The following is a 17,801-nucleotide window of genomic DNA, read 5'->3' as shown; positions in this document are numbered from 1 at the left end:
GATCCAGAATCGGTCTCCAGTTCCCTGTCTTTTTATGGTACCAAAAAGAACCTTGAGTAAGTTCCAGATCTGTGCTGGTCTGCGGGGACTTCCTGGATGGCTCTTTCTTCTAGCAGTTTTGAAATAAGAAGTTATGTACCTACCATAACGTTCCATGTTAGTTGTCTTCTCTCGCCTTCTTTCTTGCTGGATGGGTACGGAGCCAATCCTCGGCTCCGACTCGGCACTTTCTTAGCTTGAGAACTCTTTTTACCAGCTCGAGGCAACCCTATATCCCATGATGCAAGGCGGGACTACCTCAGATCTCGTTTGGTAGGTAAACTACCCTGCTAAAGAGTAACCTAGTAGAACTAGGAAAACAAAAATTCCTAACAAAGGATTCTTCTAATGAAGACTCAGGAGGGAACAACCTGAGAAGAGGAAACTTCTTCAAGATCTGTCCAGGCCAGGGGGAAGGAGGGAGGGCCTTAAGAAAGAAGGCGAGAAGACAACTAACATGGAGCGTTATGGTAGGTACATAACTTCTAAATGTTAAGTTGTCAATCTCGCCTTCATTCTTGCTGGATGGGACAGCGTCCTAGCACCTGTATCCCGGGTGGCTCAATGGAACAGACTCTTGAGAACTGTGGAACCAAAACTGGCCCTGTCTCTGGAGGCCAAATCTAACTTGTAATGAGAGACAAAGGTATGAGGAGTGGCCCAAGTAGCTGCTGCACAAATGGTATCAATGGGTAGTCTATCCTGAAAGGCTGCAGAAGTGGATAGACTCCTGGTTGAGTGGGCTTTGGTTTAGAAGGTAGTTGCTTGCCTCTAAGCGAATAAACATAAGAAATGGTGGAAGACAACCATCTGGATAAGGTCACTTTAGAAACTGGGAGACCTTTCCTGTTTTCTGCATAGGAGACAAATAATTGGTCCGATTTCCTGAATTGTTTAGTTCTATGCAAATAGTACCTGAGCTGACGATGGACATCCAAAAATGTAGCTTTTGTTCAGCTCTGTCAGAATAATTTGGGAAAAAGACTGGTAGATCGATGGATTGATTAATATTAGTTTGAGAAACAACTTTGGGGAGAAAGGACGGGCTCGTTCTTAAGGATACCCTGTCCTTGTGAAAAACCAAGTAAGGAAGCGATGCAGAGAGCTTGAATTTGAAACCCTTCTTGCTGAAGTGACAGCCAGTAAGAATATAGTTTTCCAGGTCAATAACTTCAAGGAACATGATGCAGACGGTTCGAAGGGTGGTAAAATCAAGGATGCTAACATTAAATTCAGATCCCATTGTGGAGGAGGATGTTTTATTGGCTTCAGAAGAAAAACTCCTCTCAGAAAGGCTTTGCATAGCCTATGTGACATAATGTTATGATCTTGTAATCCAACATGATATTTGGAAATAGCCGCCAGTTGAACTTTGACTGTTGATGAAGAGGATCCTGACTGGAAACTTCAGCCAGGAAATCTAAAACAGAATGCACAGGAGCAGTAAAGGGTCAATGTGCCTGGAGTTTGCCCAAATGGAAAACGTGGGCACTTGGTAGCATACAGAGTTCTGGTGGGGGACTTCAAAGAAGCTACTAAAATATCTCTGACAGGATCAGAGATCATAGGAAGCCTGGCTAGGGAAGGAAGTGGAGCAACCAAGCAGTGAGGTTGAGAGAATGAATGGCCCGGTGCTGCTGACCGACTGGTGGATCAAAAGATCCGGAACTGGGTCCAGATGCCAAGGCCGCACCAGGAGGTGACGATGCAGAGTCGGAACCAAATTTGTCGAGGCCAGTAAGGGGCAATGAGAATCAACTTGGCCCTCAAAACGGTGGCTTTCTGAATGACTTGTGGAATCAAGGGAAAGGGAGGAAAAGCATAAAGAAGTCCCCGGGGCCAATCCTGGGTTAGAGAGTCTCTCAGGGGTTGGCCTGGAAGGGGAAAGAGGGTGAAAAAGTCGGGGCACTTGTTTTGGGGAGTAGCAAAAAGATCGCAACAAGGTGTGCCCCACTTCAGAAAAATCTGGTCCACAATAGATTGATTGAGAGACCACTCGTGAGGCATGAGAATGGCTCTGCTCAGCCTGTCCGCCAAGAGGTTGGACCTGCCGGGGATGTGCGTTGCTATCAGAAACCGATGAGAGGAGATTGCCCATTGCCAAAGTCTGAGAGCTTCTCGACACAACGGATAGGACCTGGTCCCGCCCTGCTTGTTGATGTACCACACCACGGACATGTTTGTCCGTTTGTACTGCAATAGTCCTTGGGAAGAAAGTCGTTGAGGGCTTGCAACGTTAAAAGCACCGCTCTCATCTCCAGGACATTTATGTGCAGATGGTATTCTATGGGTTGCCACGTCCCGTGGACCATCCTGCCCTGATAATGCCCCCACCCGATCAGAGAGGCATCCGTAGTGACTGTGGCAACGGAGGGGAACAAATGGTCGGCCCTGGTGAAGGAGAGGGGAAGATATCCACCAGTTCAGATGAGCTCTGCATGATTGTGTGACTAAGATTTCGTGTTTCATCGGAAGACTGTGAAACGACCACTGAGGGAATAACATCCACTGCAGCAGACGATGCGCATGGAAGCGAGCCAGTGGTAGAAGAACAATGGCTGCAGCCATAAGACCTAGAACTTTCAGAATCAATCTGGCTTTGGCCTTGCTGCTCTGCAATAATATCCGAACAAATTTTTGGATGTCCAGAATTCTCTGATGTGTTAGTCTGGCTGACAACTTGATGGTGTTTAATTCTGCGCCTATAAAGGTGATAGATTGGCAAGGCCGCAGAGAAGATTTTTCGAAATTCACTGAAATTCCCAAACTTTTGCAAAGCTGCAGAGTGTAGTCTCTGGTCTGAAGAAGCTGATGCCTGGTGGTGGCGGAGAGGAGCCAGTCGTCCAAATAAGGAAACACCTGGAATCCTTGAAGTCTCAGGTGAGCTGCGACCACTGCCATGCATTTGGTAAACACTCTGGGGGCTGAAGTGAGGCCAAAGGGCAGGGCTCTGAATTGATAATGACTGGTCCCTAGCCGAAAGCAGAGAAACCTCCTGGAACGCCTGTGGATCTTTATGTGATAGTACGCGTCCTGAAGGTCCATCGAGCACATCCAGTTGTCCTTGCCCAGAAAGGGCAAAATGGACTGAAGCGTGACCATCCGGAATCTTGCCTTCTTGACAAATCTGTTCAGATTGCTTAGGTCTAGTATAGGTCTCCAATCTCCCGTCCTTTTGGGGACCAAAAAGAATCTGGAGTAGACGCCGGATCCTACTTGGTCTGCTGGAACAGTCTGGATGGCTCTTTTTTGTAGGAGCTTTGTAACCTCCTGTTCTGCCAAATCCCTTTGACCGGGTGAGATGTCTGGAAGGGATTGGTGAGTCTGGATACCTTCGAAGGGGATTTTGTAACCCTCGGATATTATCGACTGTACCCACATATCTTGTGAAAGGGAGCCAGGCTACTGGGTACAGCGATATCCTTCCCCGACTGCCTCCAAGGGTGGACAGTCGGGCAACACCTCAGGGATGCTGAAAGGGCTTCTCAGGAAGAGACTCCTGTTGCCCTGGTTCTGAGGACCCCCTCTGCCCCTAGGGCGTCTATTATTGTTACCCCTCTGCCTCTGGGGTAAACTGCCCACGTGTGTCGGCTGCTCCTTGGGCTTTGCGGAACCACATCTTTCCTCCCTTCTCACCCTTGGGGTAGGGTCTAGAAGGGGTGGAAAAATGGACTCCAACGGCAGAAAGTTTTGCCGTCCAGCTCACACCTGGTCAAGGTTTCCTTCACCTGAGGTCGAACAAAGCCGAACCGTCAAAGGGGTATTGGTGAAGGGCCTTAAAGGTCCATAAAATTACAAAGCCGCATCCAGGCTTGGCGTCTAAGAGCCACTCCTGTGCCTGCGGCCCTGCTCGCCCCATCGGCTGCATAGGATATGAGCCGCATGGAGGAGTTAGTTAAGGAATTCAGGATTGCTAGCTGTGAGGCAATCTTTTCTTGAGCCCCAGCAGCGGAAGGATCCTGGACCACTTCACCTAGTTCCTTGAGAATATCTCTTTGAAGCCTGGTGAAGTGACAAAGGTAGTTCAGCGAACGCATAGCAAAGGTCGCTGAAGAAAACATCCGCTTTCCATACCTGTCCATGGTCCTGGAATCTTTGTTAGGAGGATGGACAGGTACTGAAGGATTCACAAGTTCCTTCTTGGTGGCCGCCGCCACCTCCATAGCATCCACAGAGACGCCCTTGGAAAGAAACTGCTCGTCTGCAGGGGCCGTGATAAACTTGGATGGTCTCCTGGGAACCGGTTCCACAGAATCTGGAGCTGCCCACGCCTTCCGAGCCACTACCTGCATAAGTGGGTAGAAGGCGGAGACACCCAGGAGGTGGAGGGTCGGGATCCAAAAGCCTCCAGGTATACCGACTCATCCTCGGAGGGGTCAATGGAGGGCCAATTCCCCCTCTGTTTGAGGAGCTCAAGGATGTCTGAAAAAGAGACATCCTCAGAGGGGGACCGAGGGGAACCCTCCGACTCATCTAAGTCAGTATCAGATGTAGTAGACTCAGGGGAGTCTGTGCGTTTCCTCTTACACGTCCTCTTCCGAGGAGGTTCCCCTGCAGGATCAGGAGAAACCTCGGAAGAGGAAGATATCAAAATGGGGAAACATGAGGCGATGGATCCCTGGGCCTGGGAGCAAGAGGCTGGCAAGAGGGGTCTACAGGCACCGAAGAGGGAGGAGCTAAAGGGATGGACCGTTGACCTGGCTCAGGTGCCAGGACACTCCTCATCATCTCAAAGGCTCCCTCCGGAGGCGGAATATTCCGTTCGAGGAAATAGGAATTCCCAGCTCCACCGAGAGGGAAGGCTCGAGGCTGATGTCGGTGCCGAGCTTACAAAGCGAAGCCTCGAGAGGGAGGCGGGTCGGACAAGGGTCCGATGCCACTAGCCCCCTCGGAGCCGACAAGGGAAACTCGACGACCGGATCCCTCCAAGGAAGGTCTCATGGAAGAGATCGGAGCCAAAGACGACGGAGCCGAAGAGGGATGTATCGGTTCCGGCGCCAACACGGTCGCTGTCCCGAGAAACTCCGGCACCGAACTCTGGAGGGGAGTCTGAGGAGGAAGTTCAAGGGGTAAAGCAATAGCCGAAGTCTGCTGAGACGGGCTATGGAGCATTTGGGCTAGTGCCTGCGACTTCAACAGCCTGCTTACCACCCTCTCTAAATCGTGGTCAGACAGCCTGGAAGATCTCGAAGACTGGCTCCGATGACTCCACTCCGACAAAAGAGGAGACCCCGGAGCCGAATGGATACTCTCCAACGAAGGGGACCGAGATCTCTTCTTGGACGAAGTCATCGGAGCCAACGTCCCTGAGTCCCAGATGAAGCCGAAGGCTTCTCGGCTCGATGCTAGATAATATCGGCTCCAGCCGGAGCCGACAAGGCAATAGATCGGGTGTCGGAACCGATCGAACCGACACTACTATACTAGAAGAAGAAAGATCGGCTCCAGCCGAGCTCGATCTCGAAGGAGTCTGAGCCACCGGAGAAGGCTTGGAAGCTGTAGCCTGAACCTTCGGAGGCTTAGAAGGTTTAGAAGACCCAGTTTTAGTGGGAGAACCTTCTGGCTTTAGTAAGCCACGGAGGATCAATTTATTCCTCCTTTCCTGCAGGACTCTCTGGCTAAAAGAGTGACACAAAGCACAGGAGTCCTGCAGGTGCAAAGGCCCAGGCAGTACACACAAGAAGTGTGACCGTCTGTCAGAGACATTTTCTGACAGCACGAGTCACACTTCTTGAAGCCTGAGACCTTGCCTTCCTTAGACATAGTCCAAAGAAATAAAACTCACACACACCCCCCAAACAATCACACAAATAATCCCAACAAACACAGACACACAGGAAGGGATTAAGAAAGGGGGCCTAGGCCTAACTGAAAAATTTTTTTAAACTTTAGCTTTTTATAAAAACAAAAAGCTTTTAACTATGTGGGGAAATAGGGTGGGCTGTAGAATACTACACACTATAAGGGAATAAGGGAGATATAAAACCCTGACTAAGCTTTTTGAAATTCAACTTACCTCAGCTGGCAAAAAGGAGACCTCTTTCGCTAAGCGGCAAACGAGATCTGGGGTAGTCCCGCCTTGCATCATGGGATATAGGGTTGCTTCGAGCTGGTAAAAGGAGTTCTCAAGCTAAGAAAGTGCCAAGTCGGAGCCGAGGATCGGCTCCGAACCCATCCAGCAAGAATGAAGGCGAGATTGACAACTTAACATCTTCTATTACTGCTTGCTCCTTCAGATTGGGTGGCACATCTGGAAGGATTTTGTTTGACTGTAAGGGGGGTTGATGGAAGGGAATTTTGTAACCTCTGGATATAATGGACTGTACCCATCTGTCTTTTGTTAAATTTAGCCAAGCTTTTGGGTACAGTGAAAGTCTTCCCCCGACTGCCTCCAGAGGTGAGCAGCTGGGCAACCCTTCAGGGATGCTGGAAGGGCTCATCAGAGAAAGATTATGTTGCCCTGGTTCTGCGGACCACCTCTGCCACGACGGCGTCCATTATTATTGTTTCCCCCTCTGCCTCTGGAGGAAAAATCACTACGTGTGTCAGGCAAGGCTCCCAGAGATTTACGGAACCATATTTTCCCACTCTTCTGCCCCTTGGGGTAAGGTCTCGAGGGAGTGGAAAAATGGACTCCCACGGCAGAGAGACTCTTGCCTTCTTGCTCACACCTAGTCAATGTGTCTTTCACCTGTGGCCCAAAGAGAAAGGAGCCATCAAAAGGGATACTGGTGAAGGACGCTCGAAAGGGTTCCGCAAAGTGACACTGCTAAATCCATGCATGCCTCCTAAGGGCTACACCCATGCCCGCGGCTCTACTTGCTCCATCGGCTTCACAGAAAATGAGCCTCATGGAGGAGTTAACTATAGAATTAAGCGTCGCTACCTGGGAAGCTACTTTGGCTTGTGCTCCCTCAGCTGTAGGATCTTGAAGGGCATCTCCAAGCTCTTTAAGGAGATCCCTTTGAAGTAGAGTAAAATGACAGATAGTTCAGTGACCTCATGGATTAGGTCACTGAAGCAAACATTTGCTTTCTGTACCTGTCCATCATCCTAGACTCCTTGTTAGGGGGATGAACAGATGAAGAGGTCTCTTCTAGCTCTTTTTTGGTGGCTGCTGCTACCACCATGGCATCAACAGGCACACCTTTAGAAAGGAATTGCTTATCCTGGGGGGCTGGAATAAATTTACTAGGTCTCCTCGAAGTTGGTTCCACTGTGTCCGGAGCTGACCAAGCCTTACAAGCCACTACAGACATAAGTGGGTCAAAAGGTGGAGAAACCCAGGAGTTGGAAGGTCGGGAACCGAAAGCATCCAGGAATACAGACTCATCCTCGGTAGGGGCTAGGGCATTCCAGTTCCCCCTCTGCCTAAGCATTTTCAGGATGTCAGAGAAGGAAACATCTTCAGAGGGGGATCTCGGGGACCCTTCCGATTAATCTAAGTCTGTATCAGAAGTGACAGACTCAGGGGAGTCAATGTGCTTCCTCTTCAGAGGGTGCTCCTCTGAGTGATCAAGGGAGGCCTCAGAAGAAGAGGAAACACACAATGGGGTGTCCTGGAGCACTGGTTCCCCACGCTTGGGGTCTGGAGGAGGACCAGAGGTTGGCAGAGGCACTATGGGGGACGGAGCTGGTGGGGCTGGTAGTGGAGCTGACTCGGGGGACAGCACACTCCGCATGACCTCAAAGGCGTCCCTGTCTCAAGGCAGAGAAAGCTCCAGTTCCGAAGAAATAGGAATCTTTCTCCGCGCCGAGGGGGACGGCTCCGAGGCCAATGTTGGAGCAAAGCTCACCTGCGCCGATGCTCCGAGAGGGAGAACGGGGTCGGACAATGGTTCAATGCCACTCGCCCCCTTGGAGCAGATGAGGGAGCCTCGGCATCCAGATCCCTCGATGGAAGGTACCATTGAGGTAATCGGAGCAGACATCGGAACTGAAGGGGATATGGTTATCGGAGCCGACGGTTCCACTACTCGAACCCCAACGAACTCCGGCGCCAAACTCATTGGAGTTGGAGGAGGAACATCAAGTGAAGTGGACGGAGCTGATACCTGCTGAGGAGAGCAGGACAATAATTTAGCTAGTGCCTGCGACTTTAGCAACCTACTGACTACTCTCTCCAGATCGTGATCCGACAGCATACAGGATCGAGAGAAGTGAGAGGATCAGTGGCTACGCTCACTTTGAAGTAATGGAGACAGAGGAGCCGAATGCACTGACTCTAAGGAAGGGGACCTCAGCCTCTTGTGGCTCCGCGATGGCTCCGAAGAATCCAATGAAGCCGACGGGAAGTTTGTCTTGTCAGTGCCAGCCGATACAGACTTGGAAGGTAAATCCTGCACAGGAGTTGGCTCCGAGGGTGAAGCAGATGTCTTAGTGGATTTTGGGGATTTCACTGGCTGTGAACTCTTTGCCGGTGAATCCTGGGGTTTTAACAGACCCCCAAGAATCGGTTTGTTCTTACGCTCCTGTAGGACTCTTCGACTAAAAGCATGGCAAACAGAACAAAACTCCTGCAGGTAAACAGTGCCCAAACAGTAGACGCAACTAGGGCGCCCATCTGTCAAAGACATTTTCCGACAGCATGAGTCACACTTCTTGTATCCAGAAACCTTAGCTTCCTTAGACATGACTGTACCAAAAAAAGGGAAGACTAAGTAAATACATACAAAAAAACAGTACTACACTAGACAAAACACACCAGTACTATCTATAACTATGAAGGAAATCTAAGATATAATATAATTAAATATTATATATTTATTTATTTATTTATTTTTTACAATAAGGGAAAAAAGAAGTAGGAGAGCCTCTAAGTTAAATGGCTAACCTAGGGATGGGGGAGGGGTGGATAACTCTGACTTAAACAAGTTCTGTCAAAAAGGGTAGAGACACTATAGAAAAAATAACTACAATACATATAAATAGAAGTTATGTCCTTACCATAACGTTCCATGTGGAGTGTTCATCTCGCCTTTGTTCTTACACATGGGTTCGGAGCCGATCCTCGGCTCCGTGTCGGCCGCTTGCAAGCTCTGCATCGAGAAGAAGCTCGAGACAATCTAATACCCACAATCCCCCTCTGCCTTTACCTCAGATCTAGTTTGCAAGCAAACCAGTCTCTAGAGAGAGCACACTCATGCTTACCTCACATATGCACAGAACTAAGAGTCTATATATAAATATATATATAGACACATACACATATATATACATGTCAACTATGTACACAACATCTGCAAAGCAGAAGCAGAATGCCCCAGGCCAGGCACCAAAAATGAACGTTCTTCTTAAGGGCGGGAGGGTGGGAATGTAAGAACAAAGCGAGATGAACACTCCACATGGAACGTTATGGTAAGGACATAACTTCTATATGTGATAGTGTTCAATCTCGCCGTTTGTTCTTACACATGGGTAGCGTCCCTAGCTCCTTGTTCCTGAGGAACTCACGGAAGGACGTTCTTGAGCACAGTGGAACCAAAGGTTGCCCTGTCCCTAGAAGCCTTGTCTACCTTATAATGAGAAATGAATGTATGTGGCTTAGACCAAGTAGCAGCCGCACAAATAGCGTCTAGTGGTAGGCGGGCTGCATGAGCCAGAGATGTAGACACTGACCTTGTGGAATGTCCTTTGGGTTTGTGTAAAAGAGTTTGATTTGAAGAATCATAGACAGATTATACAATCCGTTAACCACTTAGAAAGAGTTCTTTTGGTAACCGCTAATCCTTTCCTGTTATCAGCAAAGGCCACAAAAAGTTGATCAGTTTTTCTGTGATCTTTTGTTCTATCTAAGTAAAACCTTAGTTGTCTGTGAACATCTAATTTGTGCAACATATACTCCATTTTGTTGGAGTGATTCTTGAAGAAGGTGGGTAATTCAATGGACTGATTAATATTGTTAATAGAACAAACTTTAGGGAGGAAGGATGAATTAGTTCAAGAGAAACTCTGTCAGAGTGAAAGATCAAATAAGGGTGCTTGATGGAGAGAGCTTGAAGTTCAGATACTCGCCTAGCGGATGTAATGGCTACCAAAAAGAGAGTCTTCCAGGACAAAAATTTTAATGGGCAAGAGGAGGCTGGTTCAAAGGGGGGCAACATTAATTTAGATAACAACAAGTTTAGACTCCAAGGTGACGTAGGAGATCTAACTGGTGGTCTAATATGAAAAACCCCTTTTAAAAAGGCTTTACAAAGTCTGTGGGCCATAACAGGAGCCCCACATTCTTCCACATGGAAATTTGAAATGGCAGCCAATTGAACCCTTACTGTGGCAGGAGAAGCACCCTGATGGAACAAGTCTGTTAAAAACTCTAATATTTTATTCAAAGGAGCTATAAAAGGATCCACTTGCTGTGTATTCGCCCAGAATACAAATCGCTTCCATTTACTAGAATATGTTTTAGTAGTGGAAGCTTTATGAGAAGCCACCAATATATTCTGAACTGCCGGCGAAAGAAGATCAGACCTGGCTAAGTTGGGAATTGGAGCAACCAAGCTGCTAGATGGAGGGACAAGAGTGTGGGATGGGGAGCCCCTGACGAGTGAGTCAATAGATCTGGCTCTGGGTCCAGAATCCAGGGTCCCCGAATGCAGTGTGTCTTCAGGAAGGGAAACCAAATTTGACGAGGCCAGAATGGGGCAATGAGGATTATTGTCCTGTGTAGGTTTCTGGCTTTCTGGAGAAACTTTGATATCAGGGGAAATGGGGGAAATGCGTACAGGAGTCCCGGGGGCCAATCGTGAATCAGTGCGTCCCTGGGGACTTCCCCTGGAGGGGGTAATAGGGCAAAGTAGCTCCTGCATTTGGCGTTCATTGGAGGCATAAACAGATCGCAGGAAGGCTGGCCCCACGTGAGAAAAATCCTTTCGCCACTGACTGTTTCAGGGACCACCGTGCGGTAACAGAATTGCTCTGCTCGGCCTGTCGGCTATGACGTTGGATGACCCCGGGATGTGCGGTGCTATTCCGGAGCGACCCGTGGACTCCGCCCATTGCCAGATTCTCATGGCCTCTCTGCATAGCTGATAGGACTTGGTTCCCCCTTGCTTGTTTATGTACCAGACTACCGACATGTTGTCCGTCTGAACTGCAATAGTTCCCAGAGGAAGAAGGGGAGCAAAGTGTTGCAACGCTAGAAACACTGCCCTCAACTCTAGAACATTGATGTGCAGATTGTACACCAAATTGGTCCATTCGCCTTGGACTGTCTGTCCCTGAAAGATGCCCCCCCACCCTATCAGGGAAGCGTCCGTGGTCACCGTAACTGTAGGCGTGGGTAGCACAAATGGTCTCCCCTTGGAAAGGTTGCACGTTTGAAGCCACCAGTTTAGGTGTGTTTTGCATGTGTTCATTATAAGAATCTCATGTGTTAGAGGTAGTTGTTGGAACGACCATTGTGCAAACAGTAGCCATTGTAGGACTCTCATGTGCAGCCTTCCCAAGGGTATTGCAATAAGAGAAGCTGACATGAGTCCCAAAACCTTCAGTACCAGTTTTGCTGGAGATTTCCTGGACAAGAGAAGAAGACGTATGTGAGTCTGAAGTGATAGTATCCTTTCTGGAGGAAGTCTTAGAATTAACTGACGTGTGTTTAATTCCACTCCTATGAACAAGATATTCTGTGATGGCTGAAGTAAGGATTTTCCGAAGTTTACGGAAATTCCTAGGTGAACACACAGTTGAAGAGTATAGTCTCTGGCCTGTAATAGTTGACGCTGGGTGGTGGCAGAAAGGAGCCAGTCGTCCAGATACGGAAACACCTGGAATCCTTGGTGTCTCAAGTGAGACGCTACCACTGCCATGCATTTGGTGAAGACCCTGGGGGCTGAGGTCAGACCAAAGGGCAGGGCTCGAAATTGAAAGTGACTGGCCCCAGCCGGAAGCGCAAATGATCTCTGGATGCCCTGGCCATTTAGATGTGGTAGTATGCATCCTCCAGATCTATTGAGCACATCCAGTCGTCCTTCTGTAAGAATGGAAGGATCGATTGAAGCGTGACCATTCGGAACTTTTCTTTCTTGACGAAGGTATTGAGGTCGCTTAGGTCCAGGATGGGCCTCCAAGTCCCCTGTTTTCTTTGGAACTAAAAAGAACCTTGAGTAAGTCCCGAATCCTTGCTGGTCCGCTGGGACTGGTTGGATGACTCTTTTTCTAGCAGCTTTGAAATTTCTATAGCTGCTGGCTCTCAGATGGGGCGGTACATCTGGGAGTCTTTTCTTTGGAATGGGATGGGATAGAAAGGGTATGTTGTAACCTCTGGTAACCACGCTTTTACCCACTTGTCTGTAGTTATATTTTGCCAGGCCTGAGGGTATAAAGCTAAGCGACCCCGACTGCCTCCAGAGCAGGACAGTCGGGCCTCCTCTCAGGAGTGCTGGAAAGGTTTACCAGGAGTGTATCCCTGTCACCTTGATGCTGCGGACCCCTCTGCCGCCAGGGCGGCGTCTTCCACCTCTGCCCCTCCTCTGCCTCTAGAAGGGCATCACCCTGTGTGCCTGGGAAAGATCCTTGGGGTTTTCGAAACCACATTTTTCCACCACGTTGCCCTTTGGGGTACGGTCTGGTTGGGGTGGAAAAACGGACTCCGACAGCAGACAGAGTCTTTCACTCCTGTTCACACCGGGTAAGGGTCTCCTTTACTTTGGGGCCAAAGAGAGTGGCACCGTCAAATGGGGCGTTAGTAAAGGAAGACTTGAAGGCTTCCAAATGAACATAAGCGCATCCAGGATTGTCTGCGAAGAGCAATCGCTGAAGCTGCTGCCCTACTCGAACCTTCGCCGCGTAAGAAATCAGCCTCATGGACGAGTTCACAATGGATGTAAGGGTATTAAGTTGCGCTGTCACTTTCTCTGAGACAGCAGCATCTGTAGTACCCTGGAGGGTATCTCCCAACTCTTTGACTAGATCCTCTGTAGTCGTGTAAAATGGGTCAAATAGTTCAGGGATCGCATGGAAAAAGCCGCTGAACTAAAAATGCGCTTCCATACCTGTCCATAGTCCTAGAATCTTTATTAGGGGATGGACAGATGAGGAAGATTCCAACATCTCCTTTTCGTGGCGCTGCCACCACCATAGCGTCCACTGGAACTCCTTTTGTTAAGTAGGTCTTGTCCTGAGGTGCAGTGATATATTTATTGGGTTTCCTTGGGACTGGTTCCACTGTGTCAGGAGCCTCCCGCCCTTGAGCAATAAGTTCCATTAATTCGTCGAAGGGTGGAGTGACCCAGGAGGAAGAATGGCGAGCACCGAATGCCTTCAGCAAAACTGACTCATCCTCAGAAGGGGGAAGGGACTGCCAGTCACCTCTCTGTTTCAGGATCTCCAATATGTCCGAAAAAGAGACATCTTCTGAAGGTGACTTAGGGGACCCTTCTGACTCATCTAAGTCAGTATCGGATGTCAAGGATTCTTGTGGAGAATCCAAGTGTCTCCTCTTACACAATCTTTTCCTAGGGACTTCTTCGTGGGGAGCATCCGAAGAAGCCTCCAAGGAAGAGGGGCACCCTCCAGGGGTGGCTGAGACACTGGTGCTCGACGCTTGGATGTGGCCGTGGGTGCAGAGGAGGATAACGGCCCTTTATGGGGAGGAGAGGTTGCTTCCACTGATGTGGTTGTCTGGGTAGACAACACCTTCCTCATTAGGTCGAGCCCCGGGTCCCGAATCGAAGAATCTCCGGTTCGAAGAAATGGGAAGAATCCCGAAACAGGCACGAAGGCATCGACCCGAGGACGGAGCCGAATCGATCCGCCGAGGCCCGAGGGAAGAGTCGGAACCGAACGTCGGTTCGACTCGGCCCCGGAACCAAGGACAGATCGTCGGCTCCGAGACTCCGGTATCAGGTCCGGAGTCGAGGTGAGAGGAACAGACCGAGAAAAGGACGGTTCTGGACCCGAGGGCTCCACAATCAGAAGATCAACCTCTTCCGGCTCCAAAGACTGGACAGGTCTCGGAGGAGGAATGGATGGAGACACTGGGAGGCCTTCAAGTTTCGACACCAACTGGGTGGAAACTGAAATAAGTTTGGACAGGGCCGAATGCTCCAATAACTTCTGCATCACACGATCCACATCGACATCGGAGAGTTTGGAAGAAGAACGGGTCGAAGGAACCGAAGACGGAGCCAACCTCAATAAAGTCGAAGGAGGGAGCTCCATCACCGGTTCCAAGACTCGAGGCTCAGGAACCGACACCAGTTGAACACTCGGCCCCGAAGTCTGTGGAACCGGTGATCTAACTTTACTCGAAGAGCTCGGAGCCAATGACTTGGGCTCAGACGTCTTTGATTCCTTCGAGGATTTCGATGCCTGGTCAGAAGCATCCAGAGCCTCCTGAAAAGAAGGTTTTAATAATCCTCTGTCCATGAGTTTCCTGCGCCTATCTGTCATGACCCTCCCACTAAAAGAGTGACAGATTGAACAGTCCTCTTGTAAGTGGAGAGGGCCAAGGCAGTAGACGCAGGAACTATGGTTGTCAGTCACTCACATTTTTTGGCCACACTGACAACGCTTAAAACCTGATTTCACTTTATCAGACATTTTACAAGTAAGATAAGAGTCAAGTCCAGTATAATAGTCAAATCCGGTGAAAAAAAGTCAAATCCGATTTAAATGTCAAGTCCGGTGTCAAATTTAAGTAGGGTTGGTAGGCCCCGAAAACTCTAACCAATTAATAAACTTAACGGTACCGAGAATTCAACCTACTCAAACACACATACACTCAGTATATCAACTAATCCTTTCTGTTGTCTATGAGAACAAATTATCCAATAAAATATAACAAAAATAAGTTATATCTTAACTTAAGATGCTCGAGCTAGCTCCCAGCGATGCGAACGCAGCAGCGGCAAACTAGATCTGAGGTAAAGGCAGAGGGGGATTGTGGGTATTAGATTGTCTCGAGCTTCTTCTCGATGCAGAGCTTGCAAGCGGCCGACACGGAGCCGAGGATCGGCTCCGAACCCATGTGTAAGAACAAACGGCGAGATTGAACACTATCACATCTAATTCTAAATAGCAAAGATACTAGAAATTTTAAATTCTAAGGAAAGTTTACACAAAAAGTTAAATATACGAGCCTGAGACAGAAAAACGACACCCTCGCAGCTGAAGTGGCAAACGAGATCTGGGTAGCTATCGCTAGACATTATGGGATAAGGGGTAGTCTCGAGCTATTGAAGATGGCCGAGTCAGAGCCGAGGATTGGCTCTGATCCCAAACAGCATGAATGAAGGCGAGATAGACAACTTAACATCAAAGGATCGACCCAAGGTCACTTGGATTGGAGTGTAGCCACTACTGGAAGTCTCTCTTGCAAGATTCTGTCAATATGATCTGATGTGACATTGGTAGTTCCTGCATGGACCACTGAGTAAACAGCAGCCACTGTAAGATTCTCATGTGCAGCCGCACTAACGGAATTACGTTTATCGCTGTTGCCATGATGCCCAGTACTTTTAGAACTGTCCTTGCTGGAACCTTCCTTTTCAGGAGGACAGAGACCTGAAGCCGCAAGGTTTGAACTCTTTCTGGGGACAGCTTTACCATCATTTTTGTAGTATGTAGATTTGTGCCTATAAAAAAAAGACATGTTGAGATGGCAATAAGGCAGATTTTTTGTAGTTTATTGTGATCCCCGAATGGGAGCAAAGTGTCAGGGTGGTGTCTCACGCTACTGATAGTAGTTGCTTGGTGGTGGCAGTTAGAAGCCAGTCATCTAGATACGGAAGCACTTGGAATCCTAGATGCCTCTGGTGAGCCATAACTATTGCCATACATTTGGTGAACACTCTGGGGGCTGTAGTGAGACCAAAGAGCAAAGCGCAAAACTGGTAACTACTGGTTCCTAGCCAAAAGTGTAGATTACTCCTGGATGGTCTGTCCATCTTTATGTGGTAGTACGCATCCTGGAGGTCTATAGAGCACATCCAATTGTCTTTTCCCAAAAAGGGAAGTATCGACTACAGTGTTACCATCTAGAACTTTGTCTTTGTCACAGATTTGTTCAACCTGCTAAGATCCAGTATGGGTTTCCAGTCCCCTACTTTCTTTGGAACTAAAAAGGACCTTGAGTAAGTTCCGGATCCTATCTGGTCTACGGGGACCAGTTGGAGAACTCTTTTTCTAGCAACTTCTGTATTTCTCTGGTTGCTTGCTTGATACGTGGGGTTGGAAGGGAAAAGGGTATATAGTAGCCTCTGGATATGATGCCTTGTACCTATTTGTCTTTTATTATTTTTACCCAGGCGTTTGGGTACAAGGATAAGCGACCCCTCCCCTCGACTGCCTTCAGACATGGACAGATGGGTCTCCTTTCAGGAGTACTGGGAGGGCTTACCAAAGAAGGATTCTCTGTCCCCCTGGTTTTGCGGACCCCCTCTGCCACATGGTTGGTGTGTCTTCCATTATTGATTCCCCCTCTGCCCCTAGGGGAAGGCTCATCACGTGCGTCTGGGAAAACTCTCTGGGGTTTTCGGAAACTGCATTTTTCCTCCCGTTTGAACACTGGGATAAGGTCTAGAAGGTATGGAGAAACGGACTCCAACAGCTGATAGTTTTCCCTTCCTGTTCACACCTGGTTAGCGTGTCTTTGTGTCAAAACAAGAATGAGCCATCGAAAGGGGCGTTAACAAAAGAAGACTTAAAAGGTTCCGCAAAGTTACAAACGCGCATCCAGGAAGGTCTCCTAAGGGAAATGCTTAAACCTGCTGCCCTACTCACTCCGTCAGCTGCACAGGAAATGAGAGTCATAGACGAGTTTACTGGTGAATTTAAAGTGGAGAGCTGGGAGGACAATTTGTCTGATGCCCTCAAAGCTACTGAACCTTGTAGAGCATCTCCTAGCTCCTTCAGGCTCTCTCTGGAGTCTGACAAAATGTGTAAGATAATTCGGGGACCTGAGGGTAAAGGTCACTGAAGAAAAAATGTGCTTTCCATAACTGTCCATCATCCACGACTCTCTATTCGGGAGATGGACAGAAGATGCCTCTGACAATTCCTTCTTGGTGGCCACTGCCACCACCATACCATCTACTGGGACACCTTTTAAGAGGAAGGATTTATCTTCGGGGGATGTTATAGACTTATTTGGCCTCCTGGGAATGGGCTCCATGGAATCCAGAGACTCCCACGCCTTTCAACAAACCAATTCCATAAGTTCACTGAAAGGCGGAGATACCCAAGTGGTGGAAGGGTGAGACCCAAAAACCTTCAGGTATACAGACTCATCAGAAGGGTTGATGGGCTTCCAGCCATGTCTCTGCTTAAGAATCTCCAAGATGTCTGCAAAGGAGATATCCTCAGAAGGCAACTGTGGGGACCCTTCTGAATCATTGAGGTCTGTGTCGGGTGTGACTGACTAGGGAGTCCAAATGCTTCCTCTTGCATAGTCTCTTTGGAGGGACCTCATCAGAAGGGCATTCTGGAGAGGTTTCGGAAGAGATAGGTTCACTCAATGGGGCATCCTGAGGCTTAGTGTCTCCACGTCTGTGTGAAATTGGCTATGTGGAGACTGACACCATTGCCTTTGGAGCAGGACTGACTGGATCTGAGAGTGGGACTGCCCGTGGTGAGAGCACTCGTCACCTCGAAAGCCCTCCGCCCATGACCCGAGGAAGCTCCCAGTTCCAAAGAACCAGGAGATTTCCCCAGCACCAAGGGGGTTGGCTCCGAAGCTGATATAGGAGCAGAGTTCATCTGAGCCGAAGCCCAAAGAGGCAAGTTTGGATCCAACAACTGTCCTCCGCGAGCCAGACCAGAGT

General features: G+C 48.8%; 1 protein-coding gene across 1 annotated transcript in view; it reads right to left on the bottom strand.

Moving 5' to 3' along the window:
- Positions 1 to 17,801, bottom strand: part of PIKFYVE (phosphoinositide kinase, FYVE-type zinc finger containing) — a 3,858,188-nt gene that overhangs the window by 3,108,385 nt on the left and 732,002 nt on the right. The window lies entirely within an intron of this gene.

Source organism: Protopterus annectens, chromosome 6.part1, assembly GCF_019279795.1.
Source record: "Protopterus annectens isolate FY-2018-M chromosome 6.part1, PAN1.0, whole genome shotgun sequence".
Classification (NCBI taxonomy): Eukaryota; Metazoa; Chordata; order Ceratodontiformes; family Protopteridae; genus Protopterus; species Protopterus annectens.
This window is presented reverse-complemented; position numbering and strand designations above follow the sequence as displayed.